At 41.9% G+C, this 25,618-nt stretch overlaps 1 pseudogene; it reads left to right on the top strand.

Moving 5' to 3' along the window:
- The first annotated feature begins 1,154 nt into the window (after positions 1-1,154).
- LOC149241224 (uncharacterized) lies at positions 1,155-8,353 on the top strand (annotated as a pseudogene).
- The last annotated feature ends 17,265 nt before the right edge of the window (positions 8,354-25,618 follow it).

The following is a 25,618-nucleotide window of genomic DNA, read 5'->3' as shown; positions in this document are numbered from 1 at the left end:
CAAGTAAAAATGGTACTTTAATTATTTTATTTTTTATTTTTGTTGGATATATATTTTTATAAATTTAAAATTTTTTGAAATCACAAATCAGAAATAGGAAACTTTATATAATTTAAATATTTTATAGATTTCTCATAATTCTAAATTTATTTATATATTTAAAATCATATTCTAAAATTTTTCATAACCTTATTTATACATTAAAAACTCATTTTAAACTAAATTATAAAAATAAAAAGATTAACCCAAAAAAAAAAAATTTCAATCAAATTTGAAAAAAATTCCAAATCCAAAACAATAATTAAACATCTCAAGAGGTATAGAATTTGTTGATTGAGCTATACAATTTGTCAATTTTCCAAAACATTTATTAGAGATGACGTTCGTTTACAGTGTTTAAATTTTCCTTCATTTCGTTGGGAATTCGGTAGTTATATTGCTAAAAAAATATTCAGTTTCAAACCTATCAAAAATACAAATTTCGATTACACTAGTTCAATTAAAACGGTCTCGAAAATAATGTCCTGAAAATAGTTACTGCATTAAGTTGTACAATCTCGCTAATTAAAATGTACAATTCCATAAAAATCTAGAAAATCTTCAATTTAAACTACCATATAAGAACAATCCATTATCACTGGTTTGTTATCCTTGGTATATCACAACTCTGTTAGTGAGGTCCTTCACGATTCGAAGCTCGATCGAATTTCGAACCTTCATTCAATCTTTTGTTACATAAGCTCGATTGGATTTGGAAGGTTTGCATGGTCGAATCCAGTTGAATTGCAGCAAAAGACACCCTTGATCACTTGTGTTACGTAAGCAACTTTTCATGGAAAAGTGCTGAGGTTTTGTTGAGGCTTTTTGCCATACGTACTATAAGTGTGAGGTCCTCGTGAAAGAAATCCTTTCGCCTGTGTGTATCCTTTTTTCCCATGATTGATATCATTTTGATTCTCGATCGACTTATTTGCATATATGCAGCAACTGTGACATCCGGAGATTCCAAGTTTGGGCGGGAAATTAAAGATTTGATTCAACTCTGGACAAAGCAGTTCAAGATCGCTAACAATCGCCTTCCAAACGGCTTATTTGGCCGAATCCCACTCGAAGATCTTCTAATTAATCAACTAATTTGTTTTAAATCATTAAAGATGAGTACCGCTGTTGAGAAGCCATTTGTAGCCTCCGGAGGTCTTGGCGTTGGAGTCGATCTTTCTTTGTCGGGGCAGTCTCGCCAGGCACTAGCGCAGATCGAGTCGAAGTTATCCGAGAAATTGAAAACCATGGCCTTTCTTTCGACACCAGCGAGAATATATGATGCTCAGTGGCTGTCTGCCAAGGTGTGCTCTACTTATTTTATAAATTAAGTTCATAGAATGTTTGAAATAGGATGAAATGTCTGTCTTAGCCAGCATTGATGTGAGCACAGGTAGCGATAGAGGTTCAGGCCAAGAATGAGGAAGAAAAAGGAAAGTTTCCTTACGAAGATGTCAAAGAACTTTCTGAACTGTACCAAATCTATAAGAGTCTTCTGAATGATGCAAAATCCCTATGCGCGACGCCCAAGCACAAAGCATCCAAGTTTGAAGAAGCCGAAGAGAAAATTGAAAAGTTGTTGTGTCAAGCGTCTCATGAGAACGCCTCCCCGAAACTTGACCTTCACGGCCTTCTCCTCCACAGCGTTCCAGACAGTACAGAAACTGTCATCCACGCTTGTCAATGTTGGAAATTTCTGGTAATTTCAAACACAAAAGAATAGAGAAAATGCTCTATTTTTTCCACAGGATCTTTAACATAGGGAAGCAAATAAAATTTTTGAGCAAAGCAAAGTTTCTCAATCAAAATAAACTTGTATTAATTCATAATCTGCGTCATACAAATCTCTCACAAAAAAATTACTCTGCCTCTTTTACAAATAATTTTACACTGCTGTGTAAAATTTTCATTCATTTGCTATGTGAAAAACTTTTACATTTACTGCTGTAAACAGAGAAATCTTACATTAGTTTACTGCAAAAAAATCTTTCACATTCACTCCTATGTGAAATTTTTTTTATTACATTCAAGCTACTGGGTTTTCACATTGTATATTCAATAATAAAAAAAAATTTACATTACTCTTTTTCACTGTTGTGTATTTTTACATTGCTGAGTAAAAATCCCCATTCGTTTTGTGCTACTGCACATTACGTTTCCCTTTTCAAAATTATCCCATGTTTTTCTTCTTCACTGCCGCGAGCCCTTTTTCTTTTCATCTCATGTGTAATACAAAAGGTCAACACACAATAAAACATAACGCATATATATCATATGCCATTAAAAAGAAACTTATATTCATTTACTACCCCATACTTCCGTAATAATAAAAAACAATGAAAATTAAAAACATTTACCAACCATGCTATGAACACATTTAAGTTCATTTATATTTTACCAGCGGTCAAAACAAAAAGTTCAGGCAGGTTGAAAATGATCATGGTCCATTGATTTAATCGGATGTATATCATTTGCTTAAGTCGCACAAACCAAACGAAGTTTACCGGTTGGGATATGAGCAATTTTAAAATTGTACAGTGGACGCATGTCATTTGGTCAGGGTGTTTGGAGGCCCTCTGACAAATACCACAAACGCTGAAAGGTGGTGCGATACAAACTAGTGGTTTTCCGGAAATGAATGCCGCGCAGGGGAAATTAATATTTCAACACTCCCCTTTAATTTAAACTGCTGGGCATTTAGTCATACCCAAACATTTCCTAAAAAATTCAAAGCTTTTCTGGTCTAATGGCTTTGTCAAAATGTCTGCAACCTGTTTGTGAGTCCTGCAATGTTGTAAAACAATTTCTCCATTGTTCACCAATTCCCTGATGTAATGAAACCTTGTGTCAATGTGTTTCGTTCTCTTATGAAACACCGAATTCTTTTATAATGCAATAGCTGAGCTATTGTCACAAAAAATCACAGTTGCTTTTGCCTGCTCTTGGCCTAAGCTCCTTAACATCCTTCTCATCCAAACTGCCTGACATGCTGCTGCTGTAGCTGCCACATATTCTGCCTCTGCTGTAGACAATGCAACAATAAACTGTTTCTTAGAAGCCCATGAAATGGCTCCTGAACCCATATGAAAAACATAACTGGATGTACTTTTTCGATCATCTACACTTCCAGCCCAATCACTATCAGTGTATCTAACTAAATCTGAACATTCTGAGACAGTATATAAAATCCCAAATCTTTTAGTACCTTTAACATACCTCAGAATTCTTTTTGCTGCCTACCAATGTGCTTCTCTACCTTTTGGTAGCTCAACCAAATCCCATGTCTTGTTTCTTTCTATGGCATTGATCTCCTCATCCATATCTTCTATCCATTTCTTATCTTTAATTGTATCTTCGAAATGAATAGGGTCATCAACTTGACAATACAAAGCAAACAAGGAATTCGTTCCTTCATCATAAATATCACTTAAATTTCTGAATTTCTTACCTCTTTCATTTGGTGTGCAAGTACTTGAAGAAGCACTTGAATTTCCTCCTTGTGGTGTGCTTTGAGAAGCACTTTCATTTCTTCTCAAGGGTGTCTCTTGCTGTCCTTGTGTTGGCGCTGCTGTTTGGGGATGTATTTCAGCCATCTCCTCATCATCTTCATCATGAGGCAAACAATTTTTAACATTCACTGTTTTCTTTATGCTTCCATCCCAAGCTTCCTCCTCAATGAATTGAACATCTCTGCTCACAAAAAATTTCTTGGAAGATGGGATATACAACCTGTAAGCTTTGGATTCCTCACTGTATCCAATGAAAATACATTTCTCCCCTTTGTTGTCCAACTTCTTCCTTAACTAATCTGGAATGTGTGCATAGGCCACACATCCAAAAACTTTCATGTGGGTGACTCTTTGCTTTCTCCCACTCCATACTTCTTCCGGCACTTTGTTCATGATTCACTGCTTTTTTTGGGCATCTATTCAAAATATATACTGCACAGTGTACAACTTCAGCCCAATAATCATTTGGCAAATGCTTTGCCTTTAGCATACTCCTCGCCATATCCATGATGGTCCTATTCTTCCTTTCAACAACTCCATTTTGCTGCGGGGTGTACCTAGCTGTAAATTGCTTATGGATTCCATTTTCTCTACAAAAACGTAGGAATTCCTTGGAGATATACTCACATCCTCTATCAGTTCTCAAAACTTTGATATGCAGCCTGCTTTGGTTTCCACAAGTGCTTTGAAATTTCGAAATTTTTCAAACACTTCACTTTTGTTTTTAAGGAAATAAACCCAAGTTTTTCTAGTAAAATCATCAATGAATGTTAGAAAATATTGGCTGCCTGCTAATGATGGAGTTTGCATTGGTCCACATAAATCTGAGTGGACAATCTCTAAGGGTGCCTTTGCCCTTATGCTTTTCCCTGATGGAAAACTTTCTCTGTGTTGTTTCCCCAATATACAACCTTCACAAAGGCTGTCCGGTTTCTCTATCAGTGGTAATCCTCTTACCATTCCTTTTCTACTCAACAAGTTAAGACCTCCAATGTTGAGATGCCCAAATATCAAATGCCACAACCAGTTTTCATCGTTTGGTAAGCTTTGGAAAGCCTCTTGAGTAACTGCTGTAATTACTTCTTTGTTTTTCAAATCTGCCCTTATTCTGAGAGGGAACATCCTGTTCCTCGTCATCTTCACTTCAGCAATGCATCGTTTGCTGGGTGCTCTATCCATGATGGTGCATACATCATTCTCAAAGAAAACATTGTACCCCTTTTGAACAAGCTGTCCAATACTCAAGAGGTTACATCTCATTCCAGGAACATAATAGACATCTGCTATGGTTTTCTTTTCACCTTTCTTTGTAAATATTTTAACTTCTCATTTTCCCATAACAGAAATTTTACTATCAGTCCCAAGTGTGACTTGTGATTTCACATTTTGATCTAAAGCAGAAAACAAGGCTATGTTTCCTGTCATATGGTTACTACAACCAGAATCTAGAAACCATATATCATCACTGTTTGTTTCAACCATATTACAAGCTAACAGCACATTATCTTGGCTGATATTTTCTCTAGTGATATTTGCATTAGATCTATTACTCATATCATGCTGCTTCTTCCTACATTCATTGGCATAATGCCCATATTTTTTACAGTAATAACATTGGACATTGGATTTTTCATACCTTTGTCCTTGAGCATGATGTTGTCCTCTTTGTTGGCTGCTGCCTTGGCCTTGGTTCTGATTTGAATCGCTGCCTCTTCCTTGAGCATTTGCTGGGCTGATTCTTCCACCTCTGTTTTGGCTTCTGCCTCTTCCTCTCTTGTTTCCTCTGCCTTGACCTCTTCCTCTTCCAAAGGACATCTGGGTCTTGAAGGCTTGCTCTAGAGATGAGTTTACATTTCTACTCAACCTATGCTCATGTGTTATCAATGATGCATGAAGGTCATCAACTGAAAAGTTTGAGAGATCCTTTGTCTCTTCTATGGTGGTGACAATCACATCAAACTTTGAGGGTAGGACCCTCAATATTTTCTCCACAATCGTCCTTTCTTAAAGAACTTCTCCATGAGTCCTTATTTGTGTGACCAGACCAATCACATGTGTGAAGAATGAGTCAATATTGTCCGACTCCTTCATGCACAGGTTCTCAAAATATTTCCTCAGCAACTGTAGTTTTGCTGTCTTCACTTTCTCCATGCCTTGATAGGCACTCTTGAGAGTTTTCCATGCTTCTTTGGATGTCTTGGCTGCTGCTATCCTTGGAAACACACTCTCATGCACTGACTGATACAAAAATACAAGGGCTTTTGAATCCTTCTTCCTATTACTCTTCAACAAATCTTTCCCTGCCTGAGTTAACCTATTAAATTCATTTTCATCTGCTGATTCTTCAAAACCATCTTCAACTAATTCCCATAAATCTTGTGAGGCAAATAGGGCTCTCATGGTTATTGCCCAACAGTCATAGTTTTTCCCATTAAACTGTGGGAGCTGGGTATTAAACATACCCATGCTAGTGCTTGTGTTGGCCATTCCTTGCATTCTCAGCTATGATGCAAATATTTCACTGTGTATTTAAAAACACTGAATGTTTCTTCAGCAGTAACACAAAATCTAATCTAAGAAATACTTGGATCCTTTTGCCTGAGACTTCACTCTGCTGGAGAAGTTGTTGCAGCAAAAAACTCCTTCCTTCAGCTTCTTTGACACCTTCAAAGAGCCTGGATCAGCTCCAATACCATGTTGGAAATTTCTGGTAATTTCAAACACAAAAGAACAGAGAAAATGTTATGTTTTCTCCACAGGATCTTTAACACAGGGAAGCAAATAAAATTTCTGAGCAAAGCAGAGTTTCTCAACCAAAATAAACTTGTATTAATTCATAATCTGCCTGATACAAATCTCTTCCTCTCTCTCAGAGGGATTCACCAAGAACTTTCACAAAAAAAATTACTCTGCCTCTTTTACAAATAATTTTACACTGCTGTGTAAAATTTTCATTCACTGCTATGTGAAAAACTTTTACATTTACTGTTGTAAACTGAGAAATTCTTACATTGGTTTACTGCCAAAAAAAATCTTTCACATTCACTCCTGTGTGAAATTTTTCATTACATTCAAGCTGCTGGGTTTTCACATTGCATATTCAATAATAATAAAAAATTTACATTACTCTTTTTCACTGCTGTGTATTTTTACATTGCTGAGTAAAAATCCCCCATTCGTTTTGTGCTGCTGCACATTACATTTCCCTTTTCAAAATTATCCCCTGTTTTTCTTCTTCGCTACCGCGAGCCCTTTCTCTTTTCATCCCGTGTGCAATAAAAAAAGTCAACACACAATAAAACATAACACATATATATCATATGCCATTAAAAAAAAACTTATATGCATTTACTACCCCCATACTTCCGTAATAATAAAAAACAATAAAAATTAAAAACGTTTACCAACCATGCTACGAACACATTTAAGTTCATTTATATTTTACTGGCGGTCAAAACAAAAAGTTCAGGCAGGTTGAAAATGATCCTGGTCCATTGATTTAATCATATGTATATCGCTTTCTTAAGTCTCACAAACCAAACGAAGTTTACCGGCCGAGAGATGAGCAGTTTTGAAATTGTACAGTAGACATGTGTCATTTGGTCAGGGTGTTCGGAGGCCCTCTGAAAAATACCACAAATGCTGAAAGGTGGTGCGATACAAAACTGGTGGTTTTCCGGAAATGAATGCCGCACAGGGGAAATTAATATTTCAACAGTCAAGCTCGACCTTTCTAATAATGACCTGGATGTATGTTTATTTCCATAATGTTCTTTATTTGTAGTCGAGGGAGGAATCTTTGTAAAGATTGATAGGATTTAATTGTTTATTGTAGAGTTTCCCCGAATCTGTGACCAGTCTAGTGAATCTTGTCCATCTGGACATCCAGTCAAATCAGGTTACATCGCTTCCGAATTCCGTTGGGCATCTTGTGAAGCTTAAGATTTTCAATGTTTCTAGGAATAACCTTACTGCGCTTCCTGATAGCATTGCAAGTTGCTGGTAAATTATTCAAGATTTAGATGTACTTCATAATTTTCATTATTAATTTTCTTTGTATTACAACCCTGCCATGCATTAATCCTACTATATGCTACTGGCCATGAAATTAATCTTTTAAATTCAGAGAATTGGAAGAGTTGATTGCCAATTTCATCCAACTGAGGCGGCTACCTAAGAGGCTGGGTTTCGAACTGCTGAACCTCTGGAAGCTGTGTGTTCATTCGAATGAGATCACGCGCCTTCCATATTCAATCTCCCACAGGATGTCTCTCCACTTTCTGGATGTCCACACAAACAAGCTTGGAGAGCTTCAAAAAGATTTTGAGAACTTGATGAATCTGGAATACCTGGATGTCAACTGCAATTTTAACTATCTTGTGGCTCTCCCGGAATCGATTGGGGGTCTCGTGTCCCTTATTGAGTTAAATATCAGTTACAATCGGATTACTGTGCTATCGGACTCTATTGGTCGCCTCGAAAAGTTGCAGCGTCTGAAGGTTGAAGGGAATCCTCTGGTTGTACCCCCAACCCAAGTAGTAGATCAGAATGTGGATGCCATCAGGGAATACATGGCAGACAAGTTGAAAGCCCATAAGAAAAAATACAGAATGAAGACTGCTCGTGAATCTTGGTTGCGAAGAATAGTACTGAAATTGGTGACATGTGTAACACCAGGCTCTGATGTTTTAAAAGCTTTGGCATTGCAAGAGTACCGATCTGAGGACAACGACATCGAAGATAAGGGCGCCCAGTTTTGCATTTCCGCAACTGCTCGTCGTCGACGCGCTTCCTTCACTATATGACATTTGTCATCGCATCTTGGCGAGTAGTGACACCTCACTGTAGTCTCCAACACTTGTGATAGCTCAACTTATAAATCCTAAATGCGGCCGAAAGAAAGCAGGTTCTATTCTTGAGGATGTCATGGTAACCGAGGAGTGTCCTGGAACATTTTATGTTCACATTGTGAGTCTGCCTGTTTGTTTTCTCTCTAGTGTTTAGGGAATATATCGTATACCTAAATTACAGTATTATGCATTATAAGATTTATTAAAAAGCGTTAAATAGGTTTTAGTATGAGATTTAAAAATAGTGCAAGGAATAACATTTCATTTTACAAATGGTTTAGGTGGAGAGGATAGTATTTCATTGTATCAATTATTTGGTCATTCCACTAAAATACATCACAATTATAAAAATTTTACCATGTAAATCATCAAATAACCAATAGTATCATGTGGAAAATGATGCCAATCAATCTATGTCAATCACATTTTTAATGTGGTTGTGTTAGTTATATAATATTGGATTGTTAATATGGAAAACACATTCTATGGTAACCTTCTAGCATTTAGCAACTAGGGTTCCGACAGTCATCTTACGCCATGGCATTTAGGAACGACTCTGCAGCCTGCGAGGCTCTGACCTCCAATGCCTGACAAAGAGCCTCAAGAATTCATTCGAAGCACATGGACCCTCCCCGGGGGGGGCCTCAAAGCCCTCCCCTATGTCAAACACGGCACCACCAGAGCACACGGGATCCCTAATCTTTGGGTCGATCCACGCAGACAAGAACACCAAGACGTCACCGTAGCAGAACAAGTTGAAAGATATAGCAATACCGATTGACAAGAATGATACAGTACTAGAAGGGAAAGACAAGCCAGAGGAACAGACCAAGGTCACTTCAAAAACCTGCAAGCCAATAGCAGAGGAAAGACCAAAGATAGAACTGCCTAGTTAGAAGATCAATGAGAGAATACAGTACATGACAGACCATGCACTCATAGGAATGTGGCCAACAGAAAAAGCGCTGCATGGCTGGATCTCGGCAAAGTGGAAACCCAAGGGCGACATCACTCTGCAACTAGGACGAAAGGGTTTTTTTACTGTTATCTTTTTTTTCTTAGAAGACAAGTTCAGAATCTTAGATCAAGGCCCATACTTCTTTAACTCAGCAGGCTTGTACTTGAGAGAATGGATAGCAAGATTCAACCCGGACAAGGAAGACCTCACCTGGGCTCCTGTTTGGATCAGAATGTACTCTCTTCCAGAGGAATATTGGGATGAAGGAATACTCAAGGATATTGGAAATGGACTGGGGGAATACATAAAAGCAGCGGAAGAAACAAAGCTACGAAGATACACTTCATATGCCCGCATCTGTGTCTTCATGCGACTGGACAAAGCGCTACCTGATTCGGTAAGTCTCTCTCATCACGACTATGAATGGATCCAACCTCTAGACTATGAACATGTTCCGTTTCAATGTCGCAAGTGTCATGCTCATGGGCATCTCTTTAGGGATTGCCCTCTAAATATCAAAGCCTCTGTTTTTGACCCCTCTGACCCCTTTGATATGTTAGCCCAAGAAGGCTTTACCAAAGTTCATAACCGAAAACGAGCTCACAAAAAACCTGCTCCTGGGAGGAAACCCCATCAAGACTCTGCATCTCTTCCTTCCACGAGTAATAGTTTTAATATTCTAGCTCAAACCTCAGAAGATCAACCCTTAAGCTCAAAGCCAAGTATGTTACCGCAATCCACACCCGACATTAACAATCCTTCCAGCTCCACCCCTGTTTCTATCAACTCAAAGGACAAAAAGGCTTCCCCCATGGATATGCAAAATGATAGTACAGGAAAATCGAACGAAATGGAAGTAGATGGATCTTTGAACCATCTCATCACCTTTGAAGAAATCACTGGTGAAAGAAGTCAACCACAGATAATGGATGAAGATCCTGAAAATTTCGACATGGAAGGACTGGACTTACTTGAGCTTGAGCAAGCATGCAAAAAGAAAAACTACGATCAAATCCCAGAGATGCAACTCAACAAGCTGGAAATAGTTCTCTTGAAGGTATATTAGCAGAAGCAACTAGGCATCCAACCAAGCAGTTCCTGGGATGGTAGCCTCCCCCCAAGAGACTTCAAAAAGAGAGGGAGAAGAACGGAGATCCAACGAACAATTGAAGTAGGAAAAATCCTGGTGGACTCAGGCAGGTGATGAGCCCCAATTTTTGGTAACAATTTGGGCTCATTTGGCCTACTTACCTTGCTCAACCCTTCATCTTTTATCACTTATGCATTCATTTCTTGGTATATTCATGTTATTTGTAGGAAGAAGGGCAGGCATTATATCTATGTGGCTAATACATGATGATTTCAGGTTTTTTGGCATTAAAGGGAGCAAAGACCACGCAGAAGGAGACAAGGAGACAACAAAGGTGGCATTGCAGGTTTATAGGGAGGTTGTCTACAGCCTTAATGACCTCCCTCGTGATCTCCACCCTAACTCCGAGCTCCAACAGCTCTCCCCACCGAGCTTAAAGGCAGCCAATGGATTCTACAGGAACAACAGTTTACAGCAGTTTAACTTTCAGTTGGACAGCCAAGCTCCATGAATTGAGGAAGCCAGCTTGATCTTCATCATGTATAAATATGAAGGCCATAGCCTTTGATAGGAGTTGGTTGAACTTTTGAACTACTGTTGCAATTTCCAAGCACGAGCTACAGCACGGTTTTTGCTTTTTGTAAGCCAGTTTTGGCATGATGTTAGACTCATGATTATTTAATAAAGGCAGGCAACTTTGGATTCAATTCTGAGTTTTTAAGGGAGCTATAGCTCTCAGGTTAGGGCCCAACCTGAGAGCAATAGACCTCCTTTTCCTTCTATTGTTATTTGTCTTTCCTTTCAGCACTTTATTCCTCTGTCTTGCATTTAGAGATTATAGTCTGCTGATTTGATTTCTTTTATGTGATTGAGTAGGATTAGTTTACGGTTCAAGTGCTTTTAATTGCTTAGATTAGAGTAGGAGGATCAGCATTCATTAGAGCTCCAAGAAAAGGTTGACAGTGCACTCACTTCCATCTCTGTTTAGAGATTGGGGGTGAAGACCGTACCAACCACCAAAAAAACGCAGTCTTATACTTTCATTCACGCTGCAACACAGTCATTTCAATTGTAGATCCATCCATGCATTCTAACCTTGAGCAGTACTTCTTCATTCCAACTCCATGCATGATTTTTCTCTGAAGTTTACATTGTTGTTCGTTGATTTAATAACACAGTTAGGATAGGTTGATGAATTCTCGGTTTTGTGCAGATTTGTTTCCTTTACACTGCGTTGCATCACTCTGTTATCTTCTTCTTCTTCTCAACCGCGCCTAAAGCCACCTACCCAACCTCTGTTCAGCTCGTTTTCCCTCCAACACTTCTACTGTTCACGTAGCTCCATCTTTTTAACTTTTCATTGCTTCCACCCTTCTATCCACCAACCAACCTTACCCACTCTTTCCTCATCTCATATCTCTGTCCCTGGGCCATCTCAAGCTCCTCTTTCATCTTAGCCATCCACCCATACAACTCCTTCACTCCTCCATCACCCAAAACTCCCACTGTAGCACATCCTGTAGAAGTTAGCAGACTTCCTGTAGAAATCCCGAGTTTCTTGTAGGATCCCCTGCAGACATCCTGTAGAAGCCTGCAAACTCGGTTGCCGAGCACCTGAACGTTGTGGACTTCTGTGGAATGATGTTTTGGATCCCCTGGAACCTCTCCTAGCCCTCCTGACCTTCCCCAAGCTTTCTTTCCCTTCGAACTACCCCTGCACAGTCAAACCCTAATAAGAAACAAAATCATAATAACTCCAACCACTTAAGCAAAAATACAAAAACAATGTTCTTTTCAGTAGAAGTAGCTTAAATTCATGCATCTCATATCACTAGAAGTAATGGCATCATTTCTAGAAGGTTGCACTCCCACCATTGCATCATAGAGACTAGACTAGTCAGATTAGGGTTTACTAGGGTTTCCCTGTTTTGTTGGCTTTCAGTTCATTATTGCAAAGTAGGTTACTTTCCTTTGAGATAGCCTTCGTCCATCATTTAGAAAGCTTCTTCTGAGAACATATAGAAGTTGGCTTGAGCCCTAGCAGACTTATGCCAGCTGACCAAGTGACAGCTGCGACAAGAGCTAGTACTTGTGCATATAGCACCGTCGCTTCCAAGTTAGTTACGAACTACCGGGTTGATAAAATTAGAGATAGGAAGCTCCAGGAGTTGTAGCATTATTGCTACAATACTGGAGCCCACCATCTTTTTGGCGCCGTTGCTGGGGAAGCATCAGAGTATTAGTAATTGTTGCTTTTCTTCTATTTTCTTACTCTTGCCTTCTGCTAAGTAGTTTATTTCATTTCCATTATGCAAAAGTAGCATAGACATTTCCTTCTTTCATAGATTAGCATTTCCTGCTTTCATAGATTAGCATTTCCTGCTTTCATAGATTAGCATTTCCATTCTGCCATTTCATTTCTGCAAGCGTAGATTAGTGTTTCAATTCTGCAAGCGTAGACTAGCATTTCCATTCCTGCAATTTCATTTGAGCAAAGTAGATTAGTTCTTTCCTGCTTTCAATTTAATTCTGCATCTTTATAGTTAGTTGTAGATCAATCTGTTTCAGTTTTGCAGGTACCACAGAAAAAAAACAAAAGCAATCAAAAAAGTCTTTCCATTTCATGCCTCGTAGGAACCGAGATAAAACAGGCAAATTCCTACCCAATACCCCCACCACATCACTGAGTCACCCTTCTCTCTTCTTCGGTGACAGTGATCCAGAAGAACCTATAGGTGAACCTCCTGAGATATACGAAGATCCTATAGCAGAAGAAGAATTAGAGACCATCCCATCTGAAGCTATGGCTGACAATAGAAGAGAAGATGAGAGAATAGAAGGTGCCTTCCCCATCCGAGAGACCAATGGAGAGATGAAAATGAAGAACATTAGCCCCTCTGCTTTACCTCACTTCCTTGGACTGACTACTGAAGATCCTGATACCTTCCTGTTTGAGTTTGCTATCCTTTGTAGAACCTATGACTATACTGAAGATGAGCAGAAGCTGAAACTCTTCCCTTCCACTCTTAAGGATGCAGCATTACGCTGGTTCATGGGCTTACCTGGGAATAGTATCACTACTTGGGCTCAGATGCAGCAAGCTTTCAATACCAAGTACCGGGACTACTGTAGGTCTAAGGAAACCAAGGGAGAAATCTTTCAGATGACCATGGGAAATGATGAGTCCTTAGAGGATTATGAGGAGAGGTTCCAACTTAGCTATAAGCGGGCCAGGTGCACACTTGACCCTAAATCCCTCAAGTTGGTCCTGCTCCGAGGAGTCCCTGAAGACCTCTTAGATACCCTTCACATGTTAGCTGGGGGGGACATTTACCAACTACCTTATGAGGACATCAAGACTGTGTTTAGAAACCACTCCAGGGCAGCTCGGAAACGAGGTAGAGGAAACCTCCTCTCAGCTGGTGTCCCTTTCTCCAAACATGAGTTTGCAAATCAATTGAAAGATCTTAAGAGTGAGGTGAGATAGACCATTGCCATGCAGCTGGACACATTCAGGATCCAGCAGAAGAAGGAAGAAGCTGAGAGAGCCTTGGCTATCTTCTGCCCTAGATGTACTAGGAGACACCCTAAGAACGAATGTCCATTGCATTCGATTGAAGTGTGTTTCGTTTGTGAGGAGGACCATCCCACAAACCAATGTCCAACCTTACCTGGATTTAAAGCCATGTACCAAGGGACAGAAGCTCCCACTGAACCTCTCTATTACCTCAACCAAAGGAGGCCACAAGGACCTAGACCTTACCAGCAGGGGATGCAAGGGGCACCTCAAGCTTATTACAGCCCCAACCAATCGACTCCTATGCCTTCCTGGGGTCCCCCTGCTCATCCTTCTTAGTCTATGCCTCCTCCATGGTCTTACCCACCTCAGTACCCTACTCAACCCACTACTCATTCTTATCATTCACATGCCCAGCCACAGCCTCAGTGGAATGCACCTCAGTCGGGGTGGAGGCCCCAATACAACACTCCTCCTGCCATTTTGCCTCCACCACCAGTTCAACCTCAACCCTTACCTCCTGCTCCTCCAAGGCAACCTCAAATACCTGCTCAACCGAACCCGAACCCCAACAATAGACAGGCCCAGCAGGTATACACTAGGGAAACATCATGCCCTACTTATGCTGTGGAGATCTAGGAGATCAATCTTCGATCTGGAAAGACTCTTCCAGATCGCCAACCTCCTCCCCCAGAGGATGAGGAAGATAAACAGGAAATTGAACCAAAGGCTATTCAACCCTTTCCTGAGAGACTAACAGCCACCACATAACCCAACCCAGAGGAGGATGAGCTCCTAGGTGAGCTCAAGCAGTTGCGTGTGAAAATACCACTTCTCCAAGCCATCAAGGATGTGCCTATATACAACAAACTGGTTAAGGAAAAGTGTTTCAAACACCCACGCAGGCGGAAGAGAGATGCTTCAACCATCAATGTCTTAGGACAACTGTCTGACCTTTTGTTAGGACAAGTCATCTGCCCAAAGTATCTAGATCCTAGGAGTCCTGTAGTAGATGTCCACATCAATGGCATCATCATACCTCACACTTTGATTGATTTGGGGGCTGCCATTAATGTGATGACCGGGGATACCATGCTCAAACTCAATCTTCAGGGTTCCTTGAGGAAGACCTCGATAGTTCTGCAACTTGCAAATCGCTCCACTGTGACTCCCGAAGGGATTGTGGAGGATGTCTTGGTCTCTATCGACTCTTGGGAATACCCTGCAGATTTCTTGGTTCTGCAACCCAAGGCAAATCTTACTAGATATCCTCTTATTTTGGGAAGGCCTTGGTTAGCCACTGCAGATGCTTACGTAAGTTGTCGTGCAGGAAACATGACCATCAAAAATGGTCCTATGTCCAAGCAGCTAGTCCTATATCCTCCTGCCCAACCTTCCTTAGAGCATGACTTACCACTTTGGTTGGAGGAATGAGAAGAGGATTAAGTGTACTCAGCACCTTTGTGCACCCTAGATACCACTAGAAGAGACCCCCCAACCGAGGATGACTTGATTGAGATCTTGATCCAGAATCCACCTTCCAGTGCACTCTCCTTAGAGAAATTGGTGGAGGATGCCCAAGCCAACACCTTAGTGGATCTTTGTAAAACCAAACCTGTCACTCCCAGAGTCAAGAATGTGGAGTTCAGCCCTGAGAGAACGTTAAAGATCAGCTCCTCCCTATCTCCTTCCCAGGAAAAGGAGCTGTGTAGCCTGTTGGCCAGTCACCTAGATGCTTTTGCTTGGAGCTATAAGGAGATGAAAGGAGTCCATCCCTCGATCTGTACCCATCACATATACATCAAAGAGGGTTGTAAACCAGTTAGGCAACCTCAGAGGAGAATGAATCCAGCCCTTAAGGACATTGTCAAGGAAGAATTGCAAAAACTGTTGGATGCCGGATTCATTTACCCCATCTCAGATAGTGAATGGGTGTCCCCTCTAGTGTTGGTTCCCAAGAAGAATGGGAAATGGAGAATCTGTGTGGACTACCGAGAACTGAACAAAGCTACCAAGAAAGACCATTTCCCTCTACCTTTCATAGATCAAGTGTTGGATGGACTGGCAGGAAAGAAGTTCTTCTCTTTCCTGGATGGGTTTAGCGGGTACAACCAAATCCAAATCAGCCTGGAAGACCAAGATAAGACCACCTTCACTTGTCCTTGGGGTACCTTTGCCTACCAAGTTCTTCCCTTTGGGCTATGCAATGCTCCTGCTACCTTCCAGAGAGCTGTCTTGAGCATCTTCTCGGAGCTGGTCCATGATGCAGTGGAAATCTATATGGATGACTTCACTCCTTATGGGGCCAACTTCCAAGAAGCATTGTCCAATCTGGGAAAGGTCCTAACCAAATGCATTGAGATGAACCTGTCCCTTAGTCCTGAAAAATGTGAATTCCTAATGACTGAAGGGACCGTGCTAGGCCATACCATTTCTTGCCAAGGGTTACAGGTGGATCCTAACAAAATTGCTCTCATCAAGAAGGTTCCACCTCCTCAAAAGGTAAGGGATGTTCGGAGTTTCTTAGGATTAGTAGGGTATTACAGGAGATTCATTAAGGACTTCAGCAAGCTAGCCTCGCCATTGTTTGGTCTGTTGGCAAAAGATGTGGAGTTTAAACGGACTGACGATTGTCAGAGGGCTTTGAATGAATTAAAGGACAAGTTGGTGTCAGCCCCAATCCTGAGAGGTCCAAACTGGGCCCTACCTTTCCACATCCACACTAATGCCTCGAACAAGGCCATAGGTGCAGCTTTAGGACAAGTTGAACAAAAACTTCCATATGCCATTTACTTTGTTAGTAAAAACTTGTCCAAAGCTGAGCTGAATTACACTGTAACTGAGAAAGAGTTTTTGGCTGTGGTCCATGCACTGAACAAGTTCCGACATTATATCATTGGCTATCAAACATTTGTAAATACAGACCATGCTGCACTTAGATATTTAATGAATAAACCAGATGTGAATGCTCGTATTATTAGATGGTTACTTTTGTTGCAGCAGTTTGATTTGACCATTGTTGACAAACCAGGTAAAGAAAATGTTGTTGCTGACTTTTTATCTAGATTGGATTTGTCTGCAGATGAGGATGGAACAGTGGATGACCAGATGCCCGATGAACATCTGTTTGCTATCTCAGCACTCTCTCCATGGTTTGCTGATATAGCAAACTACCTTGTTTCAGCACAGTTCCCTCCACACCTATCTTCAAGAGAGAAGAGCAGAATCATCAGAAAAAGTGCCCCATTTACTTGGATCGAGGGCAATCTGTTCAAGCTTGGCCCTGATCAGATCTTAAGGCGTTGTGTAAGGGAGGAGGAAGTCTTTGATATCCTCCTCACCTGTCATGATGGGCCTTGTGGAGGACATCTTGCAGCAAAGAGAACTGCCTTCAAGATCCTGCAGGCAGGCTACTATTGGCCCACACTTCATCAAGATGTCAGAAGATATATCAGCCAATGTGACCAATGCCAAAGAATGGGGAAATCGACTCAAAGGGATGAGATGCCTCTCCAACCTCAAGTGACTCTTGAGCCATTTGAGAAGTGGGGTATGGACTTTGTGGGTCCAATCAACCCTCCTTCGAGGCAAAGGTCTTACATCGTTGTGTGTACTGACTACCTGACAAAGTGGGCAGAGACTAAAGCAATCAAAGCAGCAACAGAAGAAAAGGTGGCCGAGTTCTTAAGAGAAAACATCTTCTACAAGTTTGGCTACCCAAGAGAGCTAGTCACCGATCAAGGGAGCCAGTTCACATCCAACCTGGTTGAAGACTTACTAGCTCACCACAAGATCAAGCATAGGACTTCCACCCCCTATCACCCTCAAGCAAATGGGCAGGTGGAAGTCACCAATAGAGCATTAGAAGGGATCTTGACTAAGGTGGTGAGCAACAACAGAAAGGACTGGGCAGATTGCCTGGTTGAGGCCACATGGGCTTACAACACAACCTGGAAGACCACCACCGGCTTCACACCTTATGAGCTGGTCTATGGGAAGAAAGCTTTGCTGTCCATTGAGTTCGAGTACAACACTTTGAGGATGGCAGCTCAGCTAGATCTAGATCTCAGCCATGCACAACAATAATGGTTATTGCAGCTGAATGGACTGGACGAGCACCGGATGCAGGCCCTCCTTCACTCGGAAGTGGTTCAACTTCAGAGAAAGGTGTGGCATGACCAACATCTCCATGACAAGCAATTTCAGCCAGGAGATTGGGCCTTGTTGTATGACTCCAGATACAAAGATTTCAAGGGGAAGCTGAGAACCAGATGGCTAGGACCCTATGCAGTGGAAAAATGTCATGACAATGGATCTGTTCTTATTCGGACCATTGATGAGGAAGCCATCCCCATGCTTGTCAATGGGCATCGATTGAAGATCTACAGGAAGCCTCTCTCAAGACAAGAGTTCATCAAAACTATGGAGAAATCAGTGTTGGTCATAGAGAAGGGTTCTGCCTCTCCTTTGGGCGTACCCTGAAAGATCTAAAGAAAAAAAAAAAAAAAAAGTAATAAAGATCCTTGGGTGAAAACCTTTCTGAGGCGCCCAAGGTAGGTGGTAGGGGTGAAAACCTCATTGAGGCGCCCCTATTGTCTTTCAAAAAAAAAAAAGAAAAAATAATAAAGATCCTTGGGTGAAAACCTTTCTGAGGCGCCCAAGGCAGATGGCAAGGGTGAAAACCTCATTGAGGCGCCCCTGTTATCTTTCAAAAAAAAAAAAGAAAAAAGAAGAAAAAAAAGAAAAAAAGAAGAAAAAAACAATAAGAAAGAAGCAAGGTCAGCAAATTCATAATGTAAAATTGCATGCAAGTTGCAGGTGTTCTATGGAGGAGAGGAAGCCTCTCAACTCAAAGCCAAGGATCCTTATCATGCTGTCAGGAGACCTCACCAGCACCTCCTCCAAGAATACTCATTTTCTCCAAGGTATGTGCAATTTTATCACAGCTTGAGTCTTCTACAGGAAGACGCAGATTTTCTACAGGAAGATGCAGATTTTCTACAGGAAGGTGCAGACTCTCTACAGGAAATGCAAGCTTTCTACAGGAAGCTCTGTATTTCTACAGGAAACTTCCTGTAGAAGTTCAGGATGGCCCAGAATCCATTTTATGAGGGGATCTAACGACTAAGGATCGGTTTGGACGCATGCAAGCTATTGTTATCTCCCTTTCACATTGTTGTCACCTCGTCCTGCCATCCTTGTCGACATGCAAAGAAGTTACCTGCACCAGCAAAGCAGATCGATGAGTTATCAAGAAAAAGCAATTTTTAAATAAATAAAAAAAAACACTGAGATCTCATACCATATCCATCCCAGTCATCTAGAAGCCTTGGGAATGTGATCGGGAGGCCAGATCCTTCGTCGTGCAGCATGCACCCAAGGAGGAAGAACTGTTACAAGACATCCCGCGGGCGTCCTGTAACAGTTAAGCCCGCTAGAGTGTATACTATTCACAGCGCTGGCCATATGCAATGAAAATGCGGACGCATGCAGCCAAGCATCAACTCCATCGTCGGCAGCCTATAAACGTGAACCTCCGGGCCTGTGCAAATTCACCAGCAGCAGATAGATCCATTCATCATCGTCCAGAACCCGAAAAATCATGTTGCAGCCGCGCAGGTAAGTGTCTCGACCCTTTCTTCCGTCAGATTGCATGAATTTTACTTTGAATTGCTTGCAAAGTGTGAAGTGAATGGGTTGAGCGGCTGTATGGCCAGTTGACTGGCCACGTCGACCGGTTAATGGTCCAGTCAGATGTTTGGGTGGCGGCCGTGACAAAAGGAATGGGCAGCACACACGTGAGAACAATCCCCATCGGGAAAAACGGATTTAGCAGAAGAAACGGCGGCGGATCTGCTGGAGGGATGATGCGGTAGTAAGTGAACTCGCAGACAAATGATGGAACGACGTCATCCAACGGTCCGGTGGGGACAGCTCACCCCCGTGCCACGGATTTCGCCGATTCAAATCTAATCGGCTAGATTGCCCGCATGCATTTATCATCCACCGCTTGGAACTCGAGCGAACATTCAGATCCCTCTGCAGTTCGAAACTCCAAGCCTTTGGCTATCAGAACGGCTGTGAAGCAACACCGAGAGCAGAGACCAACTGCAATATTCCCCAGGAATCACGCGCTGCTCCTACAGGAAAGCTGTTTCTACAGGAAGGCGGGTTCCTCACGTAAAAAGGTGGCAGATAAAAAGGTAACCCTAAACTCTCCATGCAATTGGTTTTTAAAGGTGGCAGAATCGTCGTCTACAGTCTGGTCGTAGAAAGTTGTTGCAAGTGTTGTCTGCTATGCATAGACTGTCGTTCTACAGGATGATAGTGTAATTAAACTGTGTTAAGGTCCTCAGGGATAAGTTTTGTGGATTATTTGCACGACGGAAGCGTAATTCTACGCTCTGTCCCAATAAGCCAAATTTCTTCCGCATTCGCCACCTCTAGCAACAGTTTTTATCATGCCGGGTGGGTTTATTAGACGGGAACCCACTGATTCATCAAAGTTAAGAGAAAACTAGGAGGTGGTGGAGCTCTTCACACGGGCGCAATGGATATCCTTTTGTGACAAGTTGCAGGGTTATGACGACGAAGTGGCAGAAGAATTTTTACAAGCTTTGAGGCCGAAATCCAAAACATTGGCCACCGTGAACTTCAGGGGCCTAAGCCTCAAGCTCACCCTGCAATATATCAGTCGAATTACTGAACTTCCGATGGGTTTGCCATGGGATAAGGAAGAAAGGAAGTTGAGCCAGCAGGCAAAGAAAGAATTCTTTCCACCTGAGGAGGAATTCATGGAGGACAAAAATGGGGTGCATAGAACCAGTTTCCTGCCACCATGGAATGAAGTTAGCCTACAGATCATGAAGTATATAACCTGTGAAGGCCGTTTTAGCATCGTGTACGGGTATCACTTTAGGTTGCTCACTGAATTGAGACACCAGATTGACCTTCCTGTAGAAAACAAACTGAGCATTCCTTATTTCCTGCTGCAGTCTCTAATTGAGTGTGCCACAAAGTTAAAAGAAGACATACCAGATCAGGTAGCCCACCATGGATTGATCAAACTTCTTGTGGAGGATGCGCTTCATTCATATAAGGTTCCCCTCTCATGGGAAGCATTTAGAAATTTGACAAGAGATGGAGACATAAGGATGTTGACTGAAGAAAATGGTTCCTCCAGCAGTGAGGAAAAAGAAGCAGTGGCCGCGAGAAAGAAAGAAACAGGCCAGAAGACCCCGACCACAGTGCAGAGGAAAGAACAAAGGAGAAAGCACGAGAAAAAGGATGCTGAAGAAAAAGGTGACACACCCATCTTGTCAACAAGAGAGAAAAGGTTGCAGGGCAGAACAGACAAAGATGAGAAGGTCCACATCAGCACAAGTACCTCATCAACGCCCGCAACCAAACCAAAAAGCAAAACCCATGCAGCAAAGCGAGCCAAGGTGGTGACACCTGTGTCTACAGGAAAGCAGAAACAGGCTTCTACAGGAAGCCCGAAGATTATTGAAAAAGGGTCTTCTACAGGAAGCCCGAAAAGTACCAAAACAGGGTCTTCTACAGGAAGCCCAAAATTGGCTAAAACAGGGTCTTCTACAGGAAGCCCTGAAAAGGTGAAACCCAAGGAGAAGAAGGCGAACATTCTAGCAAGGGAGGCAGCAGCTGTACTGGCTGGCCTCAGCATGCCACCTAAGCCAAAAGAAAAGAGAAAGAGGGAGACCCCTCTATACTTTAAAGCTCGAAGAAGTGTTAGCATAAAGACGGGCAAGCCACAGCCCCCATCCAGCAGCCAAATCACTACAGGGGATGCCCCTACTTCACCCAGTGAGAGCTCCCCCTCGAAGATATCGGTCACCTACGAGAGGGGGAGCCCAAAAACAACTACTTGGAAAAGAAGGATAGACTAATCGGCTTCAAAAGCCCGGCTCAAGGTCAAGGAAACAGATAAGAGGGAAGGAGCGGCACCCTCATCGCCACCAAGCGCAGAACAGGCAGAGCCACCAAGAGTAGGAAAGAAAGAGCGTATTCCGGAGCCTAGTTCTCGGCCAAGGACAACGAGCTGGGGCAAAATTGCTCAAGGATGAGCAAATATTTTAGCTGGGGGGTGATGATGAGCCCCAATTTTTGGTAACAATTTGTGCTCATTTGGCCTACTTACCTTACTCAACCCTTCATCTTTTATCACTTATGCATTCATTTCTTGGTATATTCGTGTTATTTGTAGGAAGAAGGGCAGGCATTATATCTATGTGGCTAATACATGATGATTTCAGGTTTTTTGGCATTAAAGGGAGCAAAGACCACGCAGAAGGAGACAAGGAGAGAACAAAGGTGGCACTGTAGGTTTATAGGGAGGTTGTCTACAGCCTTAATGACCTCCCTCGTGATCTCCACCCTAACTCCGAGCTCCAACAGCTCTCCCCACCGAGCTTAAAGGCAGCCAATGGATTCTACAGGAACAGCAGTTTAACTTTCAGTTGGACAGCCAAGCTCCACGAATTGAGGAAGCCAGCTTGATCTTCATCATGTATAAATATGAAGGCCGTAGCCTTTGATAGGATTTGGTTGAACTTTTGAACTACTGTTGCAATTTCCAAGCACGAGCTACAACTCGGTTTTTGCTTTTTGTAAGCCAGTTTTGGCATGATGTTAGACTCATGATTATTTAATAAAGGCAGGCAGCTTTGGATTCAATTCTGAGTTTTTAAGGGAGCTATAGCTCTCAGGTTAGGGCCCAACCTGAGAGCAATAGACCTCCTTTTCCTTGTATTGTTATTTGTCTTTCCTTTCAGCACTTTATTCCTCTGTCTTGCATTTAGAGATTACAGTCTGCTGATTTGATTTCTTTTATGTGATTGAGTAGGATTAGTTTATGGTTCAAGTGCTTTTAATTGCTTAGATTAGAGTAGGAGGATCAGCATTCATTAGAGCTCCAAGAAAAGGTTGACAGTGCACTCACTGCCATCTCTGTTTAGAGATTGGGGGTGAAGACCGTACCAACCACCAAAAAAATGCAGTCTTATACTTTCATTCACACTGCAACACAGTCATTTCAATTGTAGATCCATCCATGCATTCTGACCTTGAGCAGTACTTCTTCATTCCAACTCCATGCATGATTTTTCTCTGAAGTTTACATTGCTGTTCGTTGATTTAATAACACAGTTAGGATAGGTTGATGAATTCTCGGTTTTGTGCAGATTTGTTTCCTTTACACTGCGTTGCATCACTCTGTTATCTTCTTCTTCTTCTCAACCGCGCCTAAAGCCACCTACCCAACCTCTGTTCAGCTCGTTTGCCCTCCAACACTTCTACTGTTCACGTAGCTCCATCTTTTTAACTTTTCATTGCTTCCACCCTTCTATCCACCAACCAACCTTACCCACTCTTTCCTCATCTCATATCTCTTTCCCTGGGCCATCTCAAGCTCCTCTTTCATCTTACCCATCCACCCATACAACTCCTTCACTCCTCCATCACCCAAAACTCCCACTATAGCACATCCTGTAGAAGTTAGCAGACTTCCTGTAGAAATCCCGAGTTTCCTGTAGGATCCCCTGCAGACATCCTGTAGAAGCCTGCAAACTCGGTTGCCGAGCACCTGAACGTTGTGGACTTCTGTGGAATGATGTTTTGGATCCCCTGGAACCTCTCCTAGCCCTCCTGACCTTCCCCAAGCTTTCTTTCCCTTCGAACTACCCCTGCACAGTCAAACCCTAATAAGAAACAAAATCATAATAACTCCAACCACTTAAGCAAAAATACAAAAACAATGTTCTTTTCAGTAGAAGTAGCTTAAATTCATGCATCTCATATCACTAGAAGTAATGGCATCATTTCTAGAAGTTTGCGCTCCCACCATTGCATCATAGAGACTAGACTAGTCAGATTAGGGTTTACTAGGGTTTCCCTGTTTTGTTGGCTTTCAGTTCATTATTGCAAAGTAGGTTACTTTCCTTTGAGATAGCCTTCGTCCATCATTTAGAAAGCTTCTTATGAGAACATATAGAAGTTGGCTTGAGCCCTAGCGGACTTGTGCCAGCTGACCAAGTGACAACTGCGACAAGAGCTAGTACTTGTGCATATAGCACCGTCGCTTCCAAGTTTGTTACGAACTACCGGGTTGATAAAATTAGAGATAGGAAGCTCCAGGAGTTGTAGCATTATTGCTACAATACTGGAGCCCACCAGCAGGTATGCAAAATTGACGAAGTACTACAAACCCTTCATCAATAGTGAATCATGAAGCTCACCTAATGGAATTTAAGGGGGCTCAATAGCCCAGGGAAACTCTGAACTCTAAAAAACATGATAAAGTCGGAGAAACTGCAAATGTGTTTTCTTCAAGAAACTAAATGCAATAGCAGTACGCTAGGAAGCATCCTCTCCAGAGCTTGGCCAGGATGCCAATCGGTAGCAGTGGATGCAGAAGGAGCATCAGGGGGACTAGCTATAGTGTGGAACCCGCAAATGATCTTTCTCCATGATTTTCATGCCTCCCACAATATCATACAAGCTACCTTCCACATCATAGGTACTAATATTCATGGCAACCTTACTAATGTCTACTTCCCTCAGGAAGCTGGAAACAAAATAGCCTTACTCAATACAATAGAAGCTCTAAGCTTAAGCAGAATGCATCCTCTATGGATCATTGGAGGGGATTTCAATATGATCACCAAGCTGGAGGAAAAACAAGGAGGGCGAATTAGGCTGGATCAGGAAAATGTCCACTTCAAAGACTTCATACAAAACAACTCTCTCATCGACTTGCAATTCTGCAACGACATACATACTTGGAGCAACCGCAGAGCCGGAAAGTATCAAATCGCCTCAAAGTTAGACAGATTCCTCATCACAGATAATTCGGTACATCTAGGAGGGGATATAGCAACCACCATTCTCCCTTACTCAGGATCTGATCATTGGCCCATCTCTCTCCAATGGCAAAGGCCCAGCAACAAAATCAAGCGACCCTTTCGCTTCGAAGAGTGTTGGCTTACACATCCTGCTTTCAAGGACTTTGTCAAAATAGTGTGGAGTACCTTCTACCCACCGGAAGGATCTAAAATGTTTCAGTTTCAACAGAAACTCAAATATCTAAAAACCCAAATTAAGAAATGGAATCAAGAGACATTTGAAAATATCTTCAAGGGGCAGCAAACTCTAAACAAGGAAATGGCAGATCTTCAGCAACAAATCATCGCCAAGCGACACACCAATTGGACCTTAGAACAGGAGCAGCGCATAAATACTCAATTGGAGGAGAGGAGAAAGCAAGAGGAAATCCTATGGAGGCAAAAGTCCAGGATAAGATGGTTAAAAGAGGGGGAAAGGAACACCAAATTATTCCATAGAACTACTGTCCAAAGACGAATGCACAACAACATCTCCTTCATACAGAATCAGGAAGGGACAAGAGTGGAAAAGCATGAAGAAATTGAGGAGGAATTTCTTCAACATTTCAAATAGGTGCACAATGAGCCTAAGGCAAATAGAAACCCAACCATCCAAAAAATCATCCAAAAAATTCCAAAAATTATCACTGAAGAACATAATGAGCTCCTCCTCTACCCTATTCTCCCTCAGAAAGTGGATATAGCCATGCACCAACTCAAAGAGGGCAAAGCCCCGGGACTAGATGGTTTCTCGACC

Source organism: Pinus tabuliformis, chromosome 8 (assembly GCF_031772625.1).
Source record: "Pinus tabuliformis cultivar Carrire ecotype Pingquan chromosome 8, CPIR1, whole genome shotgun sequence".
NCBI classification, from domain to species: domain Eukaryota; kingdom Viridiplantae; phylum Streptophyta; class Pinopsida; order Pinales; family Pinaceae; genus Pinus; species Pinus tabuliformis.
The sequence above is the reverse complement of the archived record's forward strand: the minus strand, read 5'-3'. Positions and strand labels throughout refer to the sequence as shown.